Genomic DNA, 27,984 nt, shown 5'->3' on the forward strand with positions numbered 1-27,984 from the left:
TTTTGTGTAATTACTAGCTAGGTACTGAGAAACTTAATTGTACTGTATTAACAATAGAGATTTTGACTTCCTATCCAAAGGCTCTACTACTTTTAATTAAACTTGTACCTTTTAACCTTGTTAAGCTTATGCAAATCCAACACTGTGAAGTTGGCTGTAATAAATCCAGAGGTAATACTGGAGCCTCCACACAAGGATGCTGATACAGAATTCAAAATAAGCATTGTTAGTACAGATAAAACCAAACAAATGCACCAGAGCACGGGATATGGTTTTGAAGACTGAACATTGCACAATCCATTCACACTGTGTTTTCAAAGGGTCAGTGAGCCACTACAAGTCTTCTCAACTCATTGTTCAAGCTGAACGACAAAGTTTTCCATCAGATTTGCAGCAGATTGAGGATTGCAGCTGATTTCCCACATGGCAGCCATGCAAACCACAGGACCCAAGTGAGGTATGACCTGACAGCACTGTAAAGTCAAGGAGGGAAAAGAGCATTGAACAAAGATAAGCAGGGGAGTCTGCTAACCCAGGCCAACACTGACCATTCTCTCTGTCTCAGCATAAAGGAACCAGGTTTGATTCAAAGGGCACTTTTTACAAAGTCATAGCACTGACTTAATGGAGCACCACCTAAATACCCATTTCCTTGAGCCAGCTGGATTAGTCCCAGAAAGCCAGGTTGTGATGATCACACTTGCATGTCATGAAAGCAGAGGGAGAAGGTGCCAGGGCAGGGCTAAACCAATTTTTAATGTTTTCCAAGTCCTTTCATGTCAGTCACAGATCCTTTATGGTCAGCATTGTGGAGATACAGTCTAGTCCCAAACCCTGAGGGAGAATGATCCAGAAATGCATGTGCTCACTGATTCAGCAGCTGGAGCTCTCTGCTCCCCCAGTTATCCCCAAGATGATGTGAAGGGGCAGGATGGAAAAGAAGGAAGGTGGCAGTATGGACACCTGAGAGCCCTCCCTGAGGATGCTGCCCTTAACCTGGGCTGCAAGGAGAGGTTAATCCCATGGCCCACTGTCCTCCTGCTCCAGACTGCCTGGCCAGGGGGAAGAAGGGCTGCACTTCAGACAAGCACATTTGGCAGGCAGCTCCAGTGGGGTGAGACTGCTCTGGGACAGATGGGGCAGCCGGGAACTCTGCTGCAATCCCTCACCAGTTGTCCCCTCTGCCTTTGCTCAATCTAAATTTGATGGAACTGATCATTTGTGTGAGGGCAGATATCAAAACAAACTTAAAAGCCCCACATGGCACTATAGTTGTACTGGCTAAGAACTAATTTTGGCAAATCATGGGGCTTTCTGGAAAGCGGAGCCAGGAAAATGACAAGTAATGGGCCGTGTGATTGTTGCCACTGATCCTTCTCAGTAACCATTTCATTACATCACTATTTTCCTGACTAATAAAGGTCAAACTGTAATTTTTGTTATTTCAGATTTATAGTTTCTCTTAAATTAAAGGTATTCTTACGCCAAGAAGAAGCAAAAAGGAGATTCATTTGCCTTAGAGATACCATGGCAAACTTAGTTCAGAATTAAAAAAACAAGGAAAACATTATTTCCCCAGCCTCCTTAAAAAGGGAGAGAACAGTGAACAAGAAGCCAAGATTATTAGCAGGCAGAAGAAGAAGAAAAAGAAAAAAAAAAAACCAAATTGAAGAACAAGAGCAATAAGAGGCTTTGTTCCCAGGAAATCCTTTTAAAGAACTGAGGAGACTCCAAGTGACAGAGCTGTACTTCCTGTGAACTGCAGCGCTCAGTTTGGGAACACTAGGAGGGTAACAGCCTGGGGACAGCTCAGTACAACCACGCTGCACACACAGAGAGCTCAGCACAGGAACCCCTCACACCAACTGGGACATTCTAGGCTGCTGGGGCAGGGAACCATGCAGCTTTGGAGCTGTCCTGCAAAGGGGACCTGTTCAAGTCACATGTGGTAGCAGGATTCTCTCAGGACTCGGAGCTGGGGCTGCTCAGCCCTTAGAAAAGGTGGCTCCAAGGAGACCTTAAAGCACCTTCTGGGGCTACAGGAGAGGGAATTTTGACAAGGACATGTAGTGACAGGGCAAGGGGGAATTCCTACAGAGAATGGCTTTAAACTGAAAGAGTATGGGGTTACACTAGAAATTAGGAAGAAATCCTTCCCAGTGAGGGTGGTGAGGCCCTGGCACAGGCTGCCCATGGAAGCTGTGGCTGCCCTATCCCTGGAAGTGTCCAAGGCCAGGTTGGACAGAGCTTGGAGTTGCCTGGGATAGTGGAAGGTGTCCACTTGGCAGGAGGGCTGCTACTGGGTGTTGTTTAAGATCCCTCTAACCTAGGCCATTCTATGACTCCTTTAGAGCAGAGTAGGCAGTAGCAGGAGACAGCAAAGCTCTTCAACAACACCCAGTAAATAAAACACCACCTGGATATACACACACACACCAACCTTGCTCCCAGGGTCAGGTATTTGTAAGAGAAATATCATTACGTGATAAATTCAGTTCACGATGAACCACACTGCATTAGCAGGCTTCTTGCAAGGAAAAGCCTTTGGAAATGATACGAGCAGCTGTCCACACAATACACTTATGAAGCACACACAACCCCAGGAACATCACTTGATGTATTATTGATAGGCAAAGCCGCTTCTGAGGCGAGATGGACTTTGAACAGCAGTGCAGCAGGCGGGAGAGTATAGGCAAAGGGAACAGACAGAACTGAAATGCTAAACTGCTGCAGGACTTAAGATAAACAGACTGATTACCAGAGAGTTTGTCTACATTGAAGAACTAACTCCAGCACTGTCCCCGACTTGCCTTCCCATCTACATCTTGAATTTGAGCACAATACTTAACTTCAATTGGCAGGCAAATGTTTGATTAAGCACATTTAAGCAGTGCCTAACCACCACTGCAGGCAACCAACACTCAGGGACCCCAAAGCTCTCCAGGTACTCCCCCAATATTTTCAACACAACTCCATCATACCCTGTGGACAAACTAAGAAAGCAACACAACATTTGTATACATACTTTCACATACTTGTTTTTAAAGTTCAGTGCTGTATATAATTACAGCAGAGCTTTCAGACCCTTTGACATCCTTAAAAGCACAGCTACTGCTATCCAGGGCATCATTCTTCCTTCTAAGAGTGCCCAAGATCACTCATGTTTGACTCATTTGAGGGGGGCCAGCTCCACTGGGACACACAGCTGAGGACACCTCTCCTCAGCTGCTCACCACAGGAAGAGTGGCCAGACAATCATTCAGTATTTTGGGCACACAAGCCCTTCACTGCCAGCAGGAGTCAAGTTCAATATATATGGGTGAGATCACTCGAGCTTAACTCAGTTCTGAAGGACATCAGCATGAAAAAAGTGGGAGGAGAGGCTGCTGCTCCCTGAGGAACAGGAAGGGGAGGCAACAGTTATGCTTGCCTATGGAAAGGCGGCATTTCACCTTAACTGAGATCCCTTGAGCTGGAACCCAGCCAGAAAGCCTAAATAATAGCCCTTCTGCTCACAAAACCACCCCTGCATTTTGATTGTTCACAAGCTGTCTGGAACACAGTTTTAAACTTGTTTAAAATACAATGAGGGGAAAATTTCCTGCTTCTCATCACTCAGAGAAGATATTAAACCAATGTTTTCTTCATTCCCACTTTGCTTGGGCTTCATTACTCATTTTCCAGCTTCTTCAAAACTGACAAATTTTAATGTACAGGGATTTTATGTATAGTTTTTTTACTTTGTCCCTGCACAAGATGTCATTAGAAGTATGCAATATTTAAGTATTGCATATGCACAGATATGAAGATTCTGCTTTTACCTTGATTAAGCATTTGCTTTGTTTCTTTAAATCACCCAGCTTGTGTCTTTTACAGGAAATTAAATTAACACAAAGTATCTTTTAATAATCACGAGAGCTTTCCAGCAATTCAATTTGCAAAATGACAGACCAGCATTCTGCATCACAGTAAGCAGTTATCAAACTGTTTTGACAGCAGATCTTGTTCAAAGCCTTGTCCAGAAATGTAACACTACCTCCTACTATTCTGCCGGAGCCTTCCCCCAGATTGGGGTGACTCCGGGTGGTGGTAAAGTCTCTCCTCCAACCCGTGCCTTCAAAGAAAGACTCAGTAGTCTTCAGTCGTCTGGTCTCAAGGCAGTTTATTGCATGTTATCTCAAGGCACACAGACTCCCTGACATTGTCCCTGACTCCTTCTCCCTCTGCCTCTCTCTCCGTCTCCCTCCGTCTTTGTCTCCCTTCGTCTTCCCCTCCCAAGGGGCTGGTGCCATCTTTTATATCACACATTACGTATTAAGTGTTTATAGTTTTTCCCCAATGCCTATTACCTATGTTGAACAGTGGCTTTCTACTCTAAACCAATCTGTGAGTGCCAACACCACCAAGAACATGGGGAATAGGAAGAAGAAAGAAGGAGGACAGGGCACGCCCAAATCCTTCCATCTTAGAGCCTCTGACCCCCATGTACAAAACTCAAACCCCTCTGTACAAGGCCTAAAACTCCCCTGTACAGCACTCAAAAATCCTACCTTTTACTTTGTGATTACTTCTATTATAATATCTAAACTTTTGTGATTTCTTGTTCTTCCTGCAAAGTTGGTAAATTGTTCCATGGGTCAAACTCAAGACCACAGGGGTTTCTGGCTGCCTGCCAGGGTCTCAGAGGCTTCTGCCCTGGACCCGGAACATCCAAGAGTGTCTGAGGGACACCTTGGGTTCCAACACTATTCCAGGTGTGCAGTCAGTGACAGAAAACAGTTATGAAGACACAGCCAAGCACAGGCTCTCTCTTCACAACATTAAAATCTGGAAGTCTCTCTTTCTACCAGCTATGACCCAGCTAACCTGCAGCCAGGATCAGCTCTGTGAAGACAAGTTAATACTGACCTGCTTTCTTCTGTTTTCCTGAAAACCAAGCCAGGTCTGCACTGCCGGAGGCCCCAGCCTTGTGTAGGAGGGAGCCTGGCACTTCCAGTCCCAAAACCTGCATGAGGTCTTGGCAGGGACTCCTCAGCACAGGTCAGCTCACAGGATACAGACACAAGAGGAAGAGATGCAGGGAAAGACAGCATCAAGGTATGGAAAGGACTCGAAACCACAAAGTAGCTCAGGGGCAAAGGCTGCTACGTGTGTGTGAGGACATGCCCTTACCAAACCCATAAAACATGGCCAGGGCCAGCAGCCCAAAGCACAAGAAAGGTCTTGCTGTGACACACTGACCTTTTCACATGCCACTTGACTGGCAGTGCCCCCCTCAAAAGTGTTGCTTCTGCTCAGACAGGACTTCTGTCTGCCCTCGTACAGCACAAAGGCTTCAAGAAGCCAGACCCTGATAGCTGGAAAGCAGTGAAAACAACAAAGGCAACTTATCTCAGCCTCAAAGGCAATGAGTGGTGGAGTTCAGAGCTCACCCTGGCCCCATCCACACAGCAGCAGCTCCAGCATGAGCACAACTGGCTTTTCTGCAAACGCTGAGACAGGGAACATACAACAAACAAATATTCCTCAGGGCAGAAAAAAACCAAAGATGCATCAAGTCAGACTTATGGGATAACTACTTTCACTCCCAGGTTCATGGCTTTAGCCTATTTTTAGTAAGCTGCCTTTGCAGATGCCAAAATAACATCTCTCCCCCTCTGTACATACACAGCTGGACACGAATCCCCACAGCCTGGCCGGCAGCATCTGCATTCAGCTTCACAAATGTGAATTCTAAGAGGAAGTCCAGAGGACTTCTTCTTTAGGATTCCAAACACAAGTAGTTAATATGGTCCAAGTGTCAAACATACAGCCTATGGGAAGGAGGGACCCACAGAGTTAGTAAGTTCCTTCCCTTGCCACCAGCAGTATTTCCTTGATCCTTTACTCCTCCAGAGGAGCAGAGTTCAAGGCCAGAACAAACTCATCTGCAAAATTACACTGGTCCACCTCTTGCCTCCACTGCTCCCAGCACACTTTCCTGAGCAGGCACATCTTTGTATACTTTTTGTTCTTTGAGAAGCATAAAAAACCTCACTGGGAGAAATCTGTCTACTCCAAAGACACAAGCCAGCAGAGCCTCATGCCTCTGGGAGCTGTCTCTGGCTCCATCCAGGGAAAATCATTTCAGCCTATGATGGCTCCTTAATGCCACTACTGCTGGAATGCCCAAAACACCCTCATCCCAGTGCTTGGAAAAGGGGGCTAGGGCCAGACCCAGTCCCAGCAACACGATTTTCCCACTGTCCTGGGGAATGCCAAGCTTCCCACTGAGAGTCTGGCCATTAATCAACCTCTAGCATTTCCGGAGCCCCACCAGAAGCTCTGCAACAAGAATAAGGCTGTCACTCACTCACTGGAAAGCTGTCCCGACCAGACTGTTCTCTCCCCGGCCTTCCACATCCCTGCCACATCCTCCATGGAGGAATTTGCAGGTCCACAGATTCACCTTGAGCAGTCCCATAGATTTTTAGTTACTTTAGTTCATCTCCAGCACTCCTCTGCCTCCCTGTACCCACAGTCCCCTCCTAGAAATCTGCCTAATTTCCCACAAACGCCTACACAGCAAGCTTGGTGTACTGGCTTGTCTCAAAATCTCATCAGGCCTCAAACAGGGACAGCCAACTTTTAGAGGAGGATTCACGCCTCATTTTTCATAGTCTCAAAGCTATGCGACATGTTGAGTCTATGCTGTAACCTCCTGTTTATCAGGGAATGACTAACAGTTTAATTTGGATTAATTTCATGTATGGCTTCTATCAGACCCAGCAGAACCTCTGGCTGCCCTCACGCTTCTGTATAAACACCAACAAAATCCAGGCGTGAGGATCTGATATGAGAGGAGAACATCTGCCTCAAAACTTTGCAGCACAGCCAAGACAGGAAGGACTGAAGGAAGGACACCACAAATTACAGTACTCTGAATTTCCCTGTGTGCCTGTCAGAGGGCAGGGACATGCACTGAGAGGATGGACCCTATGGCAGCTGGCACTGTCAACTCCAAAAGCCAGCAGGGTCCCCTGCTCTGCAGCAGCTCAGGTGGGGCTCTCACCACCCAACAAGCCATTCCAGTCCCCCTACATGCGCTGGGGGCCCTGTTTCCTTGCTCCTCACTTCCATGCCCAAGGATTTCAGCAGCTGAAGCCCCACCATCCCTTTGGTACCAGTGTGTCCTCCTCCCTTCCCTAACAGCCATACCCCTAACAGCTTGTCCAGACAAAAGGGACACCAGCAACAGCATCTCCATTTAGACCACCACTAGGTCTCCATCCCCAACCACTTCTCTCTTCCAAAAACACATGACAAGTCAAACAATGCAAAGTGGAACTCTGACTAGAAGCAGAAGTGGTACTTTCATTAGCTCTAGGAGGTTTTTAATGGGAAGCACTCCTATTTCTCACTCTGCTTTACAGCAAGAAACACTCATCCACAAATGGCTCCACATTCTAGGGCAAAGAGACCACAAAGTAAGGCTCAGAGGGAAGGTGGTAGGACCCCAGTCCTCCCTTTCAACAGACAGAGACAGACCCCCTGTTTTGTTCCTAAATGCACACTCTGCAGGAGCTACATGAACACAGCTGGATCTGAGGAATGGAAATGTTGTTCCTCACCACGTGCAACAGCAAAGCCAGGCCTAATTACCACAGCCATAGGAAAATTATATAGAACATATTTAGTAAGAAGAGAAATTAACTGCAATATCACAGCCAAATTCCAATTTAGCATCAGCAGTCCAGCTGGATACACCGTCCTAAACAACTCGGTAGCTGATCCCAAACTACCACATGTGCTGTAGCTTCCCTACCCTTTTTAGTTACAGAATGAGCTGAGTAGGGAGGGACCCACAAGGATCTTGAAAGTCCAATTCCTGGCCTGCACAGGACAGTCCCAAGAATGCCCCCCTGCACCTGATGTTGTCCAAAAGCTCCTGGAGCTCTGGCAGCCTTGGGGCTGTGACCATTCCCTGGAGAGCCTGTTCAGTGCCCCAGCACTCTCTGGGGGAAGTACCTTTTCCTGATATCCAGGAAAACAGCTCCAGCTGTTCCCTTGGGTCCTGTTCCTGCTCACACAGAGCAGAGATCAGGGCCTGCCCCTCCTCTTCTCCTCGTGAGGAGGCTGCAGAACTGCTGTGAGCTCTGACCTCAGTCTGCTCTTCTCCAGCTGAACACACCAAGTGCCCTCGGCTGCTTCTCATGTGGCTTCCCCTCCAGGCCCTTCTCCATCTCCCTATCTTTCCTTTGGACATTCTCTGAGAGCTTCACATCCTTCTTATATTGTGGCTCTCAAAACTGCAGAATCCTTTCCCTCTGAGAGGCATGGAGATACACCAGCCTGCCAAGGCAAGGCCCTACAGAAACATCCCCTTGTTCCACCTCCTTCTGCATGTCCAGGTGCTCCACAGTCAGCTCAGCCCTGCCTGAACAGGGCAGGCCCAACTCTGCCACCTGTTTTTCTGCTGTCATGGCCCAGAGTGAGGCACGCACACACGCCAAGCACAACACCTCTGTTCTGACAACTGCACTTCCACACCAGCACCAGGTCCCACCAGGAACAAAATTACTTCCTAGGACAGCACAGGACAGAGTGTCAAACAGCTTCTCTGCACAGAAACACAACAGGGAGAGACATCTGTTGCAAGAAAGCCAAACACACAGCAACTGCAGTTTTTGTTCATCATATCTCTGTGGTATTTTCACTGGTGAATAAATAAATCATCATTTACAGCAAAAGCAAGATTTCCAGTTGGAGGTTCTTTATTTCACCTCAATCAAAGCAGCCCCGGCAAGCCAGATGATGTACAAGCCAAGCAGCAAGTGCTTGCATGCTGAGAACTGTTCAAACAGGAACAATTCAATCTTTTTGTAGCCTCACCCTGGCTAATTTGCCACAAGCTGTCTCTTTTCAGATGCTACATGAAACAGGAGGGAAAAACCAAACTGGATTAAGCTGGTCCATTTACAATCAGTTCATCTACAGAGAGTTCAGGTCAGTTTGTTTTCTATGTAAAACAAATTCATTTTTTCAGCTTCACAAGGTTTAAGGAACAAAAATTTATTGCAGTTACCAAACATTGCTCACCGGACAAGCGTGCAGCGATTACTTAACTAATGCAAACGATTTTCAGTCTGCATGCAAGGAATGCATGGGATAATTCCAGGGCACTCTCTTCCAGCAGCGTTTTACAAGTACTTTTTAGGTAGCTATGGAGATGTTACAGCCTTTTTCATTTTGCTGTCATAACTAGACAGCTATTAATTTCTTTGCAAAATTCCTTGGAAGAGTGGGGAAGGGAGGGGGAGTTTCAAGCACCATGAGGTCTGAGAGCAACAAGAAAATGGGAACAGATTTCAGATGGGGACATCAGCATGGAGGCCCCTTGCAAAAGATAACCTTGAACCTGGTCCTGCTTTGGTACTTCTGCAAAAAAGGAGGTAAACATACACACATGTAACAGGGACTGTCTTCCAACAAGCTCCAAAAGGAAAAACATTTTCAGCTACCACTGCCATCACCCTGCACAAGAGGAGGCCCTCCCCAAGGTCAGGCTGTGGTTTTGCTCCAACACAAATCTCTCTGGAGGCATGGTGGACCTCCATCCTCACAGTCATGCTGGGCTAACAAGATGTTTCCCTCTCCCTCTGAGGAGGTTACATGGAAGTCTCATCCCTGACATGCCTTGCAGGTAATCAGTGCCTCCTCTCCATCCCCAGCAGACATTACAGCTTTGTGATGAACAGGATGGACAGTTCTGCATTTCACTCTCCTTCCAACAACAGCCCAAGAGCTTACTGTGAGCTCAGCATTGCTGGTCCTCAGCAGCTGATTCTGTCCAAAATGATGCCAAGAGAAATGCCTTTCACCTTATTGACCCTTTAAGATAAATCATTCCTGCATATGCAGATTTAAGACTGCACACCATGACAAGAGGAGACATAGACAAGTCTGAAACATGAGATACCACCCTGGAAAATCCTGTGTCACACAGATAAGGACGTGCAAATATTTATGGATTTAGGTCTCGTTCAGAAACTCCCTCAGTAATGAGAACAACAGATCAGGCTCTGAACAGATACTTCCCTTTGGATAAAACACAAAGGAAAGCCTGTTCAACCAAAATATTTTTCTTAAATTCACCTTAGACCCAATCACAACAATGGAGCCAGAACCTGTAGAATTGTCTCTACCACAAGCTGCAGGAAGTTTACCAGCACCATCCTGAAAACAAATCTGAATCTTCACATCTCCACACTGCATTTACAGCCTCATGACTGCTCACCAAAAGGACACTCAAGCTCTACTGCACACGGAAAGACGGCAAGATGCTGCTGCTGCAGAATGAACCCATGACTCTCTGTCCACCTAATGCCCATCCAGAAATGCAGCCACATCTTCAATGCTGCTTTTTTAATTCTTGTGAAGGCTTGAAAGGGGGGAAGAATTAATCATCCTCTAAGCTCCCCAAGAAGCTGGCTGAGGACAGGCAATGCCATGGGGAAGCCTCAGGACTCATCCCAAATCACAGCCAGCTGCTCCCAGATGTTTCCACTACCCTAACACTGCCAGCAGCATCCCAGCACTAGAGCAGTACCACAAATCTGGTCACATCACCCACCAGCTGCCAGCAGCAAGCCATGAGATTGCAGTGTCCCCACACCATGGGGCACAGTCCCAGCCTCAGCCACTGCTGCTGGATGGCTGCATGCCCCCCCCAGGGCACTGGGGAGGGAGGGGGGCACATCTGCACCCCAAACCCAGCTGCAATCCTCCCACTTACCCAGAACAGGGCACACACCTCCTTAGGCTCCTTCACCAACACAGATTCCAGTCCTCCCAAAGAGGGGGGTAGGGAGTGGTGCAACAGCATCCAAATTGGCAGCATCCAAATTCCTGCTGCACATCCTAAAGATATTCCACGAAATACAGTTCCATCCAGCACCATCAGAGATTGCAGTGGCCCTGCCCAGCACAGGAGGTCCAACACCATCTCCACCATGAGTGTGGAAACCTCTGAGAAATTGCTTTTGGTTATGACCTGTTAGTTACACGTTCCACATCCAAGAGAAGATGGACACCGAGGTAAGCCACTATATGCTCCTTCTGAAGAAGAAAACAAACAATAAGCCAAACAAAAATTTTGCGATATTAAAAAAAAAAAAAAAAAATCCAGCCTTTCTGTATAAAAATACAAAACCCAAATTCTTAGAGACAATTTAAGCTCAGGCAAGAAATATAAATATGCATATCTGAACTTTCCACTGTGATGTTTCCTTTACAAACATAACAAATTAAAAGTGCTGTCATAAATTAAACCAGCTTTGGATAAGTGGAGGGAAAAAAATGTTGATAGCTCTAAGATCCAACTGACAAGCCTTTTCAAGTCTGCTCTGATGCAAAACCAACTTCACAGGGATTTAAATTAAGAGTAAAGAAATATTTTCCTTGGCTTAATCCTGGTTTGGAAGCAGGACAGAGGATACTACAACAAAGCCAGCACCTGAACCCACCAGGAGCCACCCAGCTGCCACAAGCCTTTCCTGGAGATCAGCTCAACACCCCCATCAGCTCAACACCCCCACCTCTTCTTCAGCAAGACCCCTTCTATGCTGTGCCAACGGCTGTGGGCAGCAATGGGGAACACTCAAGTGTTCACTGGCTGCTCCAACGCCCCCTTCCCTCCCTCTCTGTAGGCCATTAACACCATGACACTGCCTATGATGCACATATCCAGGTCCATGAGAATAGATATTTGAACTTGGATCTTGAGGGAAGCCACTAAGGATGGCTACTCTAGCCTCCAGCTGCAATGTGGAGGTTCCCCCTCACAGCACAGAGGTCCCAGGGTGTAGATCACATAAAGGATGGAGCACCTTGCTTTTCCTAGGGAGGATAAAGTTTCTGTCTGGTTTTTCCAAAGGAAGCTCTGTGTACTGTCCCTCCCCCACCACTGAACAAAAGCCTACCAGAGATGCTTCCAGCGCATGAGGGAGAGCAAAAAGGTTGAGCATCAAGGCCATCAAATCACCACCTCCTACGTGTTTTCCAGCTTGGAATGCATGTTCCAGCACCAGGAGTGTTCCCTGTTCCCACACAGCCACAGCCTCACCCACACCCAAGCCCTTGCCTGCCCCAGGATCCTGCACACAGCAGCTCTCAGACACAGCACACTCCCCCCGAGGCTGGGGATGGATGAAGATTAATCCATCCTACTTTTAGCACAGGTCTAAAACCTAAACCAGGAGAACAGAGGAGATGGATGCTTCAAAAACACAAGCAAACGTTCCAAAATCATGCAAAACACGACCACACAACTGACATCTATGAGTACCTGCTCACCCTCACATTGAGAAGATCCCAAGGCATTTGCTCCCCTTCCCTGTCTCCACAGTACTTCCATAGGAGCAGCCCACCTGATCCAAGCCTAACAGAGATCAGACTCTGACAGTCTCCATATGGCCAGAGGAATTTTTACCAGCCCATGGCAGCTGTGTAAGGACATGGCAAAGCTGTACAGAACCCAAGATCACAAGGGCTACAACCACGTGAGATCATAACTACTTTCGGAAACACACCAACAGCTCAAGGTGTTTTAACAAAAAAATACTCTTCTCACCTGCTCTTCAAGACAGACATTAATTAGCAGCACTGCAGTCTGCAGAACCTTAATTTGATCCTACAGACATCTTCACATGCCAACCTCACGACACCCAAAACCATGGAGACCAGCCTCCAAACAGGATGCAGGTTCTTCTCCCCATCCCTTACACTCTGCATGACCTGGGCTAGTCTAAATAGCTAATTTCCTTCAACAGTGTTCATACCTTTCCCATGTTTCACAAAGGCTGTATTTCTGTCAAAACTTCTTACCTGGCTGTACCTAGTGAGTACACACACACTAGAGAGAAAAGTCAAGCTTCAGCAAAACAGCCTTTCTGGATTACTCTGGACTCTTTGGACAGACTCAGCCCATGAACCACAAAGCTGGGAGAGAACCACACCCCCATGGCCATACCTGCTGACAGAGCAGATGTACAGCTGTGTGCAGTTACCACAGCACCAAGGAAAGGAACTGCCCTCCCTCATCCCCCAAAGCAGATTCTGGTGCTGATTGGGTAAATGCATGTTTGTTCTTGGTTCTGTCCTCCATAAAGAGCACAACAAGGGAAAGATTTGAAAATGAGGAGGTTGAGGGATTGGTTGTTTGGCAGTTTGTATACTTTCACAGTTATTTTTACAGTCATTTTTCTGTTACCAACCATAAATTGTGTCTGTGTATCTCCCTTCACAAGCACTGCAGTGGCCATGAACTATCTGGGGTTAATTCTACACTGACATATAAAACATACTCTGGTTTTCCCTATGCTTTTGCTTCAGAACTGATCAGTCTGAGATGAGGCAGGGAAGACCAGACCATTATACTTTCCTCTTGTTTTGATGTGTCTGTAACAAAGCAAGAAAGCAAAGTTCTTCTCCCAAATCCATCACACTTGGAGCCATGAGAACTGCTGGATTTAAAAGGTGCTGATTGACACTAGTGGTTATCAGATTTTTCCCATCTGTGACACAATTCAACAGCTGGCTGGCAGCACAGAGTTCTCCACTTTGGAGTTCAGATGCTGCAGCAGCCAGCTCCAGTCTCAGCCTTCAGTTCTCCACTAATATTTAGGGAAAAAGCCTATAAAGAGAGATGCAAGTGCAAACTAACTTCTGCATCAGCACACCTGACCTCAGAGCCTTTTGTGAACAGGTACCATTCGGCAAGGGGATTTTATTCATGCAAGAGTTACAACTCTGTGCCTGCTGGAACAGGGATTACCATCAAAATGTAAGCAAAGTGCTGCTTAAAGTCACTAGGTTTGTTATTTTTAGCTCCCCTCAAACACCACAAGCCGGAGACTGCTGAAGTGACCTCTGGGGCTGTTCCTTGACACAACTTACACTGCTTAATGAGGCAGAGGCAGAGAAGGGAACAGGAGCATCCTCACTTTACCACAAACAATTCCCCCCAGCCAGCAGCTCTGGTGAGGAGCTCTCTCCAGAAGTATCAGCTCTGTCAGCACAAAGGGACCCAGCACTCCACAGCAAGAGCTCACAGGACTCACAGCCAGCAGATACATTGGTTTGGCAAGGCTGGACTACACAGCCCAACATTTCTCAACTTTTCCTCCACCTGCCTCCCTCACTGCATCGCTCTAGGCTGGGGCAGAGTGGCTGCAAAGTGCCCAGCAGAAAAGGACCTGGACGTGCTGGTCAACTGCAGCTGAACATGATCCAACACCTGCTCAGGTGGGCAAGAAAGCAAATGGCTCCTGGGCTGGGTTAGCAATGGCGTGGCCAGCAGGAGCAGGGCAGTGACTGTCCCCCTGTCATGGGCACTGGGGAGGCCTCACTTCACTCACAGCACCCAAGTGCTGTGTCCACTTCTGGGCCTGGCACAGCAAGATAGACATTGAAGGGCTGGAGCGTGTCCAGAGGAGGGAACGGAGCTGGGCAAGGGGCTGGAGCACAAGTCTGAAGAAGGGAAGCCAAGGGAGATGGGAAAGGGGTTCAGCCTGGAGAAAAGGAAGCTTGGGGGGATCTTCTGGCTCTCTACAACTCCCTGACAGGAGGGGGCAGCCAGGGGAAGTCAGGCTCTGCTCCCAGGGAACAGGGACAGGACAAGAAGAACGGCCTCAAGCTGTGCCAGGAAGGGTCAGGTTGGACATCAGCAGGAATTTCTTCATGGAAAGGATGGCCAGGCATTGGAAGGGGCTGCCCAGGGAGGTTTGGAGTCCCCATCCCTGGAGGTGTCCAAGCAAGGCCTGGATGTGGCACTCAGTACTCTGGGCTGGATGACAAGGTGGGGATCAGTCAAAGGTTGGGTTCATTGACCTTGGAGGTCTTTTCCAACCTAACAAATGCTGTGATTCTGTGATTAATGATAAAGATGACCCAGGCAGGGGCAGGGAACAGAAAGGTTTTGCCTACAATGTGCTGCAAAACTTGTATCTAAATATAGTTCCACTGAGGAAATAAATCAGCTTTTCACACAATTGGTTTATCTTAGCCTTTTAACAGAAACAGAAGGACAGCCAATGGAAACAGGAGAAAGCTTTAACCCAGCATACTTTCCTCATGTACTGCAAGAGTCAGAGAGGAACAATGTGCTCTGGAAGCTAAAGGACACCAGGAAATTTTATGTGCCCATAGCAAGAGCAATACATAGCCTGAGCAAGCAACTGTGAATCCAGTATGATGACTGAATTATTAATTGAAAATTCCATTCTTTAAGCACAAATAAAGTACTATTTTGGCAGCAAGCACTACTAGAGAAGTAACAAACAGCCACTGTCTACAGTATAAGCTGAGTCAATACACAGGTCAATTTGTGAGAGAGAGGAGGGAGAATAAAAAGGAGAGAATATGAAAATGCATCATTCCCTACATCTCAAGGTATGTTCCCAGCTGAGTACCCTCCCTAGGGAGAGAGAGATCCAAAGCAAAGATCCCAAGAGAGACCCACTGAGAGATGTCAGGACTTACCGTTGTCTCTTCTGAAGTTACTTCAAAATGGAAACACACAACAAGTGCAGGTAACAAACCCATGGCAAGAGAAACACTGACCTCCAAGAAGGCCAAGTTTTCATTCGGGATTAGATGCTGCCTTTTCCAAACACAGAGAAAAAGATGTAATCTCTGGGGCATAGCACAGAGCCTTTTCTGTGTGATGCAAAGGTTAATGCTTGCAAGCCAGACATCACCAAAGAGCTACCTGTGATTTTGGAAGCTGTCATTAAATAATCACCCCATCTTCATTCGGCCAGGGCAGGAATTTATAGAAAATGTTAGATAAACATGTGGGCATAAACACCAGCAGTAAGCATGAGGCAAGGAAACGGTAGTTCACCTCTCCTGGGCAGGATTCAAAAGCAAGGTCACTAATGGGATGACTAATGGGATGACTAATGGGATCTCACAATTACTAATGGGGGAAGGGGTTCACTATTCAGCCTAAGTACAGGAAGGTATTAAGCAGTTTTACTTATGAAGGTATTAAGTGGTTTTATGTATCCTTAATGCATGGCTGCATGCACACGTTCCACACAAGAGGAGTAAACAAAACAAAACTTGTCTGAACCTTCCAATAAACCTGTTCCTTGCTTCTGTAAGTTTAGAGATGTGGTTTGGCCAGGCAGAAATGGGTCAGATCATAATTGCACACTTCAAAGCAGCCACATAACTTCAGTTTTGCTTTGAAGCCCTGACAGTCACCAAGGTAAGTATGAGAAGAAGCTGTCTCAGATACACCAACCTAACTTGCACATCACCATTTACCAGCTGAGGCAAAAGTTACCAGCACCTCCTTGAGGAAGGGCATGTAAATTCAGCAGTGGGACAGGAGCTTTACTGACCACCCCTAACACCACAGGATGTTTTATCACCCACCTAAATCCTGCCTAATATTTGGCTCCTACTTTCTCTGTTGAAAACTACTGCAAAACAGCAGACTCCCCAGTCAGAGGCATTTGGGGGGTTTTGCACTCCTTTTGAACCACCTCAGAAGTCAGGGATATGTTTTTGGAACACCTGTCCCAGATCTGGGATGTCGTCTCCTCGCTGTGCTCCCTCCGCCTTCCCAGAACAACACACACAAAGCACAACAAAGAAAATCAGTGAGTTCCTCAAAGGAGTTCACAGCAACTCCCTTGTGCTCAGCAAGCCAAAGGCCTGGTTTGATGCAATCGTAGCACCAGAAAGTGACTAAACCTTTGCTGGTTTCAAAGCTCTTCAGGGGAAGGATTTCCACCTCACTGAAAGTGTTCCTTTAGGTGGGGAAAGAAGCGTCGGAGAAGCCCCACTTGAATGGATTAAAGAGACTAAACCTCCTAAAGGACACTGCACCGAGCACCTCATCACACACAGCTCTGCCTGTCCTCAGGCCACCCTGAGCTGGCCACTGAGCAGTGACCAGACTTTGTCCTGCCCATCACCAGGGACCAACTGGACCAGCCAGGCCGTCAGCACCACCTGGGAACCTCAGTCTCCTGGGAATGGCTGTCATTTCAGGAATGCCAACAATTACCCTCCTGTTGCCACGGGTCACAGGCAAAGCCTCCCCATGCACCTCCACAGACATTTCCAGCAGCAGCCCTCTCCTTCCTGCAGTGTGTGTCACGCTGCCCTGGCAGCACAACCCAGAAAGGAAACAGGACTCGCAGCTAAGTAGGAAAAAAGATGATTTTCACCACGGTTCCCTGCCCCATGGGACAGCCCTGGTTTCAAGGCGCTCCACCCTGCGTGTCGGGGACAAGCAGAGCCTGGACCTGCTGCAGACACAAGTGCACAGGACAAACCAACTTCAGCATTCCTCAGCACAACTCTTACACCCAGATGCAGCAAATGGATGAAATCCCAGGGCTCAAGGCAGGAGATGGGCTGCCGAAGGGGGAAGCTGCTCCTCAGGCCCCCCCTCACAGCCAGGCAAACAGGTGGGGCTCCTGCTGCCTTCAGGGAGGAGAGAAACACCAGCTTCACCCTCCTGGCATGGGAACATCAATCCTCATGTGTGAGCACCACAGCACTCCACTGACAATCACTGTCACTGCCAGCAGCTGATCTCTGATACAGCTTTTCAAGAAGCTGTGCTAAATCCAATACTCCACTGGGATGGGTACTAAGCTCAAGTAGGGATTGCTCTGGCTCCTCATTTCTTAGTGATGTGAAGAAAATAAGAGGCCAAAATCTTTGCTGCACTTGAAACAGAGAGTTGAAGCAGATTTCTGCTATCCTACTTTCCAGAATGCTTCTCAAACCAACCTGCCATGCTGCCTCACTGAGACACCAGTTTTACTGAAACCTCTACTTACATCCTTCACAAATGTAAATCCTCAAGATACAGCTGCTCCTTTTAACAGAGGCAATAAATCCCGAGCTGACATTCTGGGACATCTTCCTCCCCAAAGCTCCACGGTGTAAGTGTGGAGAATATTCCCACTCCATGCTCCATTTCTGCTGTTTACTTTTTGGAATGCAGCGACACTTGTATTGCTCAATGTGCTGCCAGTGCAATCACACAGAGCCTACACACGGCGCTGCTGGTAGTGGCTGTGCTCGGGCCAGAATGAGGAGAGCCTGCAGAGCCTCTGAAGGCTCGGGCACAGCCAAGCCCAGCCTGAAACTCTTCCTTGTGCTCCTCACTCACATGAGGGAGCACACACGTGTTACAGCACAGCCGAGCCTTGAACACCAAAGCGTCCCTTCCCCCCATAAACAGCCACGGAGGTGCAAAGCACCTTTTTACAGCTCCAGCTGCACCCAGCCACGGCGTGAGCAAGCACAGCTATTTCAGCTGTTAGAAGTCACGGCTCCGACAGAAGCAGACCTTGGAACAATAATTACAGGATGTAAGAACCCCAGGCCTTAAATCAAACCACATTTGTTAGCTCTAGATAAAACTCATAACTGCAGCTTCACAGCACCAGTGCCTGAAGCATCCTACCAGAACCCGAAAAGGTTAAACCGGAGAATGCCAACCTCTTCCCAAAACTTCCCGAAAAGTTACGTCAGGTCCAGCACAGAAACAAGGCACAGAAGGTCGGGAGTGCTGAAAGCTCTGGGACATGGCACGGGGACAGGGACACGAAGGGGGGACAGAGGCTGGCGGGATGTGGCGGCGCAGCCCCCCCGCTGCCCCCCGCTCCGGGCACACGCGGCGCTCCCGTCCCCGGGCCCGGGCCGGCTCCGGCCCCGCTGCCGGCTCCGGCCCCGCTGCCGGGGGCCCCGGGCCATGGCGGCGGCAGAGGAGGAGCCGCCGGGGCAGGGCACGGCGGGGCTCATCCCGCCGGTACACCAAGTTGCCGCAGTCGGCTCCGAGCGGTCTCGGAGCGGGTCCCGCGAACTTCCCTTACCTGCGGCCGAACCGCGCAGAGCCCTCCGGGGCGGCCGCACCTCCGCCGGCTCCGGGCAGCTCCCGCCGCCGTCCCGCCCGCGCCGCCCCGCTCCGCTCGGTACCCGCCCCGCTCCGCTACGCTCCTCCCGCGGCCCCGGGACAGGCCCCGAGCCGCCGCTCTGCCCCGCCCGGCCGAGGCACCGCCCGCCGCCGCTCCCGGGCCGGCCTTGAGGGAGCAAGCGTGGGGTGGTGCGAACGGCCGACTTCCCAGTTCCCGTCACGGGCAATCACGGCATCACTGAAGCTGGAAGATACCTCAGGGATCAGCGAGCGCAGCCCCTGACTGGACAGCACGGCGCGAACCTCACCCGGTACCAAGCGACACGTCCAGACTTAGAACACCCCCAGGAACCGTGACTCCACCACCTCCGGGTGCTCTGTCCGGGACCCGGCTTTCCCTGCCCACCTCGGGGCCCCGACGAATGTCCGCGGTCTGCGCTGTGCTGAAGCGGCCCGAGATCCCGCGAATCGCCTCTCGGCTAGGGAAGGAGGCAGCACCGCCGCACTGAGTGACACCCTGGTTAAATCTGCAGTGCACCCATGCCAGCGCTTTGCCTCCATAAACATGGTGCAGGCTTTAGTGCAGCATTACTCTCGCACGAGCATTACTCTCTCATTTATACAGTGTAAGGGACTCAGTGCCCTCTATCAACAGCCTCGCAGCCACACCAAAAAACAGCCTTGGCTTTACCAGCTCCATGGCAGAAAGGCCTGAGATGCTGCTCTCTCAGGAGTGGAGCCACACCAATAAGAAACAGACCAAGGGGTTCAACCAACTAACTCAGTTTTTTTTGGAGTTGCCTCAAAACTCTTCCTCCCATCCCTTCTCCAAGAGCTGGGTGAGAGAAAACTTTTTCTGTTTTGTTCATGGAAAACACAATTTGCTTGTGCTCTGTTTCTGACCATAACATGCAAAAAAGTGAAAGTTTCCATTCAAAATGGAAAAAGTATTGGTGATGTGTTGAAAGCAAACATTTCGAATTCCCAGCAAAAATGGGAAGGTATGATTTGCTTTTTAAGCAGAGTTTGCAAAGAGGACAAGTCGATCCAAACCACCTTTTTTCTGGCAAGTTACCAACCTGTCACGTTGGCCACATAGCTCCAGTGTGTCTCAGGTTAAACAGCAGGACTGAATTTTAGACTATGAGAAAAGAAAGACAATTTAAAAATACCTGGGTTTCTTTAGTATCTTCTATTTCTAGTACCTCTGTTTCAAAACGTTGGTGCCTACCTATGGTTCTGATGCTCTGCAGTTGGTCTTTTTGCCCATTTTCCTCAAATTTTCATCAGTTCTCCAGCAAATGTTACCAGTTTGCTGTCAACTGATGGGTGAGTGCTGATCACACTCCAGGTCACACCAGGCTGAATCTCAGGGATCCCACTCCAGCATTCCATCCTCCCTGAAATGGCTGGGCTTGGATTTGCCCAATAACAAGCACTCAGAACAAATATGGATCTACTATTCTTTAGCCTTTGTTTTTTTTGAATTGAATATTCTGTTGATTGTGTTTTTTGCACTTTGAATTTTCAATTCAGAAAGTGAAGATCTTCATTAAAAAACCTAACGCAGAAGGGCTTCATTTGTCAGGATGGCATGGGGGAGATCTCTCTGAAAACAAATCTTAGCAGACAGAACATTTCAAAGAAGTGTTTGGATTCTTTCATCAAAGAAAATACCTTTGCAAGTTAAGACAAATCTCTGATAAGGCTTTCTGGTGTGTTGATCTCTCATCTCCCAAAATAGCTTAGCCCTTTTTGCTCCAGGCTGGTTTGCAAGAAATGGTTGATTTTCTCCACCTTTGTGAAAATGCAGCAGCCTCTGAGAAGGCAAACAATTTGCTGGTCCCTCCTGTGAAGGCTCGGGGAGGTTACAAGGAGTAAGAGCATTTTCCAGCATTGTTCACTCCATGAGGAGGTGAAGGAAAAGAGCTTTTCCCTCACTTTGCACTGGGAACATGCACCATCACCGTGGTTACAAATCAATAAATGGCATTAAGCCCAGTATTTTAAGAGCTGTCAGAGGCATTTTGAAGGAGCAGTGTGTACTTTCTAACAGGATTTTCTTTGGCCAGTGCATCCCATCTCCCACACACTCATGACATGGTACAGCCAGGAGCAGTGTCCTAGTGCAGTTAATTTTCAGCTGGATCAGTGGGGTGAACAGATGAACTCCAAGATCCCTGTCACAAGGCAGGCGATTTTAAGAAAAAATTCTTCCCTACTCAGGGAGGTGAGGCCCTGGCACAGGGTGCCCAGAGAAGCTGTGGCTGCCCCATCCCTGGAAGCATCTGAGACCAGGCTGGCTGGGGCTTGGAACAACCTGCAATAGTGGAAGGTGTCCCTGCCCATGGCAGGGGGTAGGAACTGGATGATTCTTGAGGTCCCTTCCAACCCAACCCATGCTATAATTCTATGATTCTATCAGTGCTAGCTCATGAGGAAGGCACTGAAACACAATAACAAGCCATGTACATCACAGCCAATTTTTAACAATTTTTTGTAAATAAATACAGCACTTTGTTGGGCCCCAAATGTTCTTCTTTAGACCAAACCCATTCCCCAAAATACAACAGCTGAAAGAGCAGAGGGATCTCCTTCCCAAAGAACAATGGTTTCCTACCCAGGCTGTGCATGGCTTTCAGGACAGCTGAGAAAGTGGACTCAGTGAGTCCCTCTTTTTATTCCCAGCTGGGTGTTAACCCTGCAGCTGAGCCAGGGTATTTTCAGGTCAGGGTTCCACCACTGACTCTCCGGGCACAGTTGTGTCAGTCACGGCTGTGATAAGATCCTCTGAAGGCAGAGCTGTGCCAGCAAAAGCACCTTGTGCAGATGGAGGTATAAGCAGAGAAAATGGTGCTTTTGTCCTGGGAGCTTCTTTCACAGGAGGGAGCTGGAATTCAGTCTCAGCAGCAGCAGCAGCACAGTTTTACTGTTAAAAGCCATTACCTTGGAAGTGTTTGCTCTTCTGACCAACTGTTGTAGCTGGGCTGTCAAAGCTGTCCTGGCTTTCAGCTGCCTGAAGTATCCTGATTGTTAAATACCCAACAGAGCAAATTGTTTTGGCCTTGAGCTTCGGTGTGACACCATGTTCAGTCCTGGGACAAAGCGCTGCACAAACAATTTCTAGCTGTCAAATCCATACCTGAACCTTTCTTCTCATGTTTAAATTCCCCTCCAAAAAGGACAGGAGAGATTCAGTGCCCAAAGGATTCATAATCCAGAGCAGCTGAAGTACAAAATGCTCCCAACCTGTACCCCCGAAACAGTCAAACTTCTGACCTCGGCTGTCCCATTCCTGGCTCTTCCCACAGTCTTTGAAAACACGAGGCAAAGCCCTGCACACTGAATCTGCTGCTGAACTGATGGAAGAGATGCTGTCCTGTCTTGGCTCTGTTGCAAAGTTTCTGGTCTGAAGTTTCTGTGTCCTGAAGTTTCTGGTTTCAACTCCCCAAAAAGCAGAAGGTCGTTTAAGAAGTGACCAATCCGCCCCAGCGCTTGGGACCGTTTCGGGTGCCCAGTTTCAGATGATCAGTCTTGTGTATTTGATCTGGAATGTTGTGTAATTAGCCCCTGAAAATCAAGAAAAAGCAAACTCCAGTTCCTTTTCCAATGGACAAGGAAGCTTTCCATAAAATTTCACATACCTGTGAGGGTGAAAATGTAATTAGCTGCAGAAACCTCTCCAGCATGAACCTCAGAGATGTGTCAGTGTGGATCTGGAAATCACAAAGAGCAGTATTACAAATCAGAAGATGCTGCATATTTTATGTAAAATGTGAGCAAGAGAAAACCTCCTGACATGAGCAGGAATCACATCAGGCTCAGCTGGAGGAATCCATACCATGGCAATAGCACAGCTGCTTGAAAAGACTGGGTGTTCCAGACCATTGTCTTCCCATTACTCTGAATCATTGCTGTCATCAAAAGCAGGACAGGAAAGGTTACACTTTGAGAAAGTTTTACATTGTTAAATTTCTGCAGGCCTACCAAACTCTTTTTTTTTTTCCTGTCCCTGAAGTCTCCCACTCACTAATTTAGGTACAAGTGCACTTTAACTGGGCTGAAATCCTCATTAGGTTCACATACATGTACCTGTTACAGCATTTTCTCAATTTCAGTATCAGCAGATAATTGTTGCTTACACTCAGGAGAGGATTTCTGGTGTAATCAGAGCTCTGTGGAGCTGAAGAGAAGCCCTTTGGGTACTCAAAGTATTTCACTTCAAACACAGGACAAAATGTTCAGCAGAGGAGTCAGCAGAGGTGCCAGCAATAACTTTTCTTGGTAGCCCCCACACTGGAATGTCCCAGATAAGCACCTCTCCACTGAAATGCGCACACGTGGCTGGCACAGCAAGGCACATACCCGAGTCTGTGAAGCACAGCGAAGTGTTATCAGAGCAAAGCAGGCATGCTGGATGCAGCAGGACATAACAACCCTACCAGAAACTCCCTTTGTAGCATCTGCCTAATCTGGAGGAGACCTTCTTCTAGCCAAACTCATCCCTTGCACAACGCACACTGTTAATCACAGCTGACCTCACTGCCACCCTTCATCCATGCCTGGCTGCTGATGACAGCCTACACCTAAGCTTTGCTCTCCAGCCACCAGCATAACTCTCACTTTTCACTTCCCACTAATTCTGAGCACATATTGCTTTCATTCCTTTCAAAATGTCTTTCCACATCCCCATTGCCTAGGGAATTGTGTTAATATTTTCCTGAAGTTTCTCAGATTCCCAAGCACATCTCCTGGTTTGTTCTTGGCATCAACTTTGAGCTGGTAATGAAGAACCACCTGAAGTGCTGCTCAAGGCGGTCTTTCCACAGTCCTGACACAACCAGCTGACACACACTTCCCAAATCCCTCCAGCACTGGGACAACCATGAAGCTCCTTTCTGAGGAGAATCTCAAACAGTTTAAGTACCACGGCGGGGCTGTGATGCTGCAGAGCAGCCGAAGGGTTTGTTCCCCCTGAGCATTCCCTGCAGGAGCAGCCGTGTTGAGCGCGGATGTCGCTGCCCAGCATGCTGCAACAACCGCAGCTGTTCGGTGCAGCTTGCACAAAGAGGCAGTGTCAGAGCCGGCTCGGCCAGCCGGGCCCTGCACTCAGGCTTTAAGTGGCCTTGGGGAGTGGAAAACAACGCGCTTCAGACATTCCTGAAGTATTCGGGCTGAGAGGTCGCAGAGGAAGGCGACAGCATCCTGCCCAGACGGGAGCAGGAACTGCGTTTGCTTCCCATCTCCAAGAGATGCATTCACATCGTTTGTTCCTGGACTGACCTCTCTGGAAATGCCTTTTGCTGATGATTCACTGAGGTGGGAAGCCAAACCAGGCTCCCTGGCTGAGTCAATCAGGTGGCAGGACCCAAGCAAGTTAATCACTTGAGATTACTGGAATCTTCTGCTCTGGAGAGACAAGAAGTGATAAGGGAAGTCTTAGGGGCTGACTGGAGTAGTCACTGAGCTGTCTCACTGTATCAGTCAGCACGGTGCTTGCCACGCTCCAAGCAAAGTGACAGCCAGAAGACAGGGATTATTTTGTCCTGAAAGGAGAGACACACATGGAAAATACAGCTCCAAGGGAGCACAAAGGAATGGTGATCATCAGTTTAGCTATTATTGGTTTTGATCTCCCTGTCTCTCTCTCTCTCCCTCCACAGATGTGGAGAATAAAGCTTTCATTCATGGAAGATACCTATTTTTTAGGTTAGAAAAGACATCAAAATTATCTTTATTCTCCACTTTACTTGTGAGCCCTGTCTTTTTGTGTTAAGGATAAGCAGAAGAAGAAACAAAGAGATTTTAAGTGGGGAGTAAATCATGTCTGAGTGAGTATGGCTGATAGGAATAGTTTATAACTAGAACTTCACTAAGCCTATAAAATGAAAATATTTGCATTATATACCTAAAACAAACGATTTGAGAACCATCCATGAGACAAACAATGGGGTAAAAACTAAAATCACCCTTCAGCATTCTTGCCAGAAGGTATGCAGGATGGACTGAATTTCATTTGTCTGCCCATGAATTGGAGGAATAGTTGCCTCTTTCCATTGCAAAAGTGCCTGAATATCTCACTGAAGTCATTACACAATTGAAATCTGGATGGTTTGGGTTGGAAGGGACCTTAAAGCCCATCCAGTTTCCATCCCCCTGCCACAGGTAGGGACACCTTCCACTATCCTAGGTTGCTAAGAGCCCCATCCAACCTGGTCTGGAACACTTCCAGGGGTGGAGCATCCACAACTTCTCCGGGCAACCTGTGCCAGGGCCTCTCCACCCTCACAGGGAAGATTTTCTTCTGCTTTTTCAGATTGCACTTATTCAACAATGTCCCTCTTAAAGCTGGTCAAACATTTTAACTTCTACCCCTGACAAAGTGTTGATTTTAACATTTTGAGATAAACAGAGCAATGCATTTGGGATGAAGAGATGGATATTTAGGATTTTCATGAAAGCACATATTCCAAGAACAGCAGCTAAGCAAAATAATATGAAAATCACAATGTAAACATCAAGCTATTTCATGGGAATGTACATGTGTTCATCCATGGATTAGCCTGGAAAAGGTGGTGGAGACCAAGTGAGGAAGTGAAGGCTGGAACAAAGAGCACAGGAGTTCTGCCAGGCTGCAGGGTCCCTCTGTCTTGTTCAGCTATACCTTCTACATCCATTTAATGTGTCCTGCTGCCACTGCAGCTCCTGCATGGGGACAAGAACAGCCTGGATGCAACACATGTTGTGAGTGATAAAAGATCAAACAGGTGCAGCAGAAAAAGGAAGGCACAGAAAGCAGGTGAGCACAACATAAGGGCAGATAAGCAGATATGCACCAAGGCCTCCAAGAGCAGAAGGTCTGCTTCAATTTCAGGGAACAGCTGTGTCCATCTTCTAGAAAAGCAGCCTTGGTTCCTAAAAGAATCATTTTCTCTTACAAATGTTCTTTAAAGAAGTTTCAAATGTGAGTGATCAAAGTCATTGCAGTGGGTATTTTTTCTAATCCTGGGTTCTGGAAAGAACTATTTCAGCATTTCCAAATAATTTGGGCTCCACTTCCCCTTACTCAAATTACCTCTAGTGTACTTTCATACAGCACTGCTATATTTGTACACAAACCTGAAAAGTAAAAAAAAAAAAAAAGCAGGAAAATTATGATATAAGGCCTTTTATTTATGCACAAATCACCTGCAGGGGACATTAAAAGATGTTTCAGTCCATCTCAGGCATCCGAGGAATGATATTTTCCCATTTAAGATAAAACAAGTCAGAAGTAATCATTATCTTGTTTGGGAATCAGGGCTTTAGACTGGATTTTTTTAAAAATCTTGTCTTCTTTTATATACAGAAGTAAACACTTAAGCTGGATTCATTAATAATTCAACAGCATATTTAAGATATAAGCCTATTCAAAATAAAGTGTGAAATTCTTACACTAATTATTAAAACAAGTTTAATATATATTTTTAAAAATTAAATAAAATTCAAGGTGAAAATCACAAACCTTTGCTACTAAAGTTGTAAGAATATAAAATCAGCCTAGCTGATAGAGTTACCATCTGAACATCTGGAACAAGAATTCGCTGAAGTGAACCAGCTGTTGATAAAAGAGATTTTTCTACATGTGCAGAAAGGATATTGGAGCTGAACAAGCTGAATAATCTGAAACAGAAATAGCAGTAAGTTCAAAGATGAGAAACTAACTGGGGACTAGCCACCAAAAGCTTGTGTTCCTGGCTGAACTGTGAATAAAAGCAGGGAATGGAAGTGCCACCTCTCTTCAGGATTACGTTTTGAGGGATACTGACCAGCAGCAAGCACTTTGATTTGACACCTGTCAATGATCTGTCTAAATCAGCTCCATTTTATGAAAAAGATACGGTGATGAGCTTTGCATGGGTTCTTCTGTGGACAGCACGCCTGTAATGGTCTGCCAGGTTAGTCAGATATAATTAATAAATAAACATTGATACATGGGCATGTCCCTGCAGGGGACAAACTGAGCTCCCCATCTGCTGCAAACACAGGAGATCATGGGAATGCTCCAGTAACACAGGACAAACTATTTTGCTTTTCTTATGATAAAGTATGATGGAAAAAGGACTTAAAAATCACAGGCCTTTTCTGTCTCTCATTGTCACTCAGCCCACAGAATCCCCATGGGCTGCAGCAGTGTGGGCCCCCACAATGAGCTACCAAAGCTGCATTAAGTGTGTGGGGGCATTTTTAAATTCAACACATCATATTTGGCACATTGGAAGACATTAAGGCAAGCTGCCCTCCTGCTTCCCATGAAAATTATGCAGCTGATTGCTCCTGCATTAGCAAGCTGGGAGACACATCAAAGGAGAGCTGGGAGACTGACACAGGCCCCAAGTGACTTCAACCAACACAGCTTTCAGGCAGTTTCTCAAACATTTGTCTCATCCAACCCAAAGGCAGCCATGGCATTCCCAAAAAGGGGGTGTCAGAAGTGAGATCTCGCTCTGTTCAGAGCTAACATCCCCTTCTCTGCCCCAGGTCTCAAGACTGATGAACCTGGAATTTGCTTTCCTTGGGAAGGCAGCTAGCACAAGTGCCGTGCAGGCCTGCCAGCAGCTCTTGGAGTGTCACAGGGGGAAGTAATCTCTGTAAATAGTGATCTGAACTTCCAGCATCGATACAGTGTTATTGTGAAATGGCTGAATGAGACTCCACAGGCTGTTGCTGTGGGGAGGATGAGAATGAGAGGAAGGAACCTGGCAAGAAGCCAGCAGGGGGGACAAGCATAGCACACTTACAGACTGGGAGGGGTTGTATTCACGTGCACCTCAGATGGACACACACCCTTTCCAGGGACTCTAGCACTGTGGGAAAAGTTGGTTTACATGTCCTGATGTCCCTCACAAGGCCTGGGCCAGGGTCAGCAGCTCCTCCAGCAGGGCAGGATAAGGAGAGGGATTGAGCACACAAAGATAATGTAACTTTGAATAAAACCCAGAAACAAATCATAGCAAGAGGAGATGCCAAGAGACAAAATGGCAACCTCCGGTCATATTATGCTTGTCTTTCTCCTCCAT

General features: G+C 47.5%; 1 protein-coding gene and 1 long non-coding RNA gene across 8 annotated transcripts in view; both read right to left on the reverse strand.

Moving 5' to 3' along the window:
* PPFIBP1 (PPFIA binding protein 1) overlaps positions 1-18,974 on the reverse strand; it is a 102,729-nt gene extending 83,755 nt beyond the window's left edge. For 5 of the 6 annotated variants that reach the window (XM_053942235.1, XM_053942231.1, XM_053942234.1 and 2 more), the window contains exon 1: positions 18,885-18,973. The gene's annotated coding sequence lies outside the window, so the exon portion shown is untranslated. Of the gene's footprint in view, positions 1-18,884 lie in introns of all 6 variants that reach the window. The other variant, XM_053942229.1, reaches the window with a different exon arrangement.
* Positions 18,975-21,406: 2,432 nt separating this feature from the next.
* Positions 21,407-23,139, reverse strand: LOC128787786 (uncharacterized). Of its 2 annotated transcripts, XR_008430845.1 has the most exons (3): positions 22,767-23,139; positions 22,570-22,641; positions 21,407-22,495 (listed from the first exon to the last, which is right to left on the reverse strand). It is a non-coding gene; the product is annotated as an uncharacterized LOC128787786 (long non-coding RNA). The 2 variants fall into 2 exon arrangements; XR_008430844.1 differs by lacking the exon at positions 22,767-23,139 and having other exon boundaries at positions 22,570-22,705.
* Positions 23,140-27,984: the final 4,845 nt, after the last annotated feature.

The sequence above is a fragment of the Vidua chalybeata genome, chromosome 5, assembly GCF_026979565.1.
Source record: "Vidua chalybeata isolate OUT-0048 chromosome 5, bVidCha1 merged haplotype, whole genome shotgun sequence".
Taxonomy (NCBI): domain Eukaryota; kingdom Metazoa; phylum Chordata; class Aves; order Passeriformes; family Viduidae; genus Vidua; species Vidua chalybeata.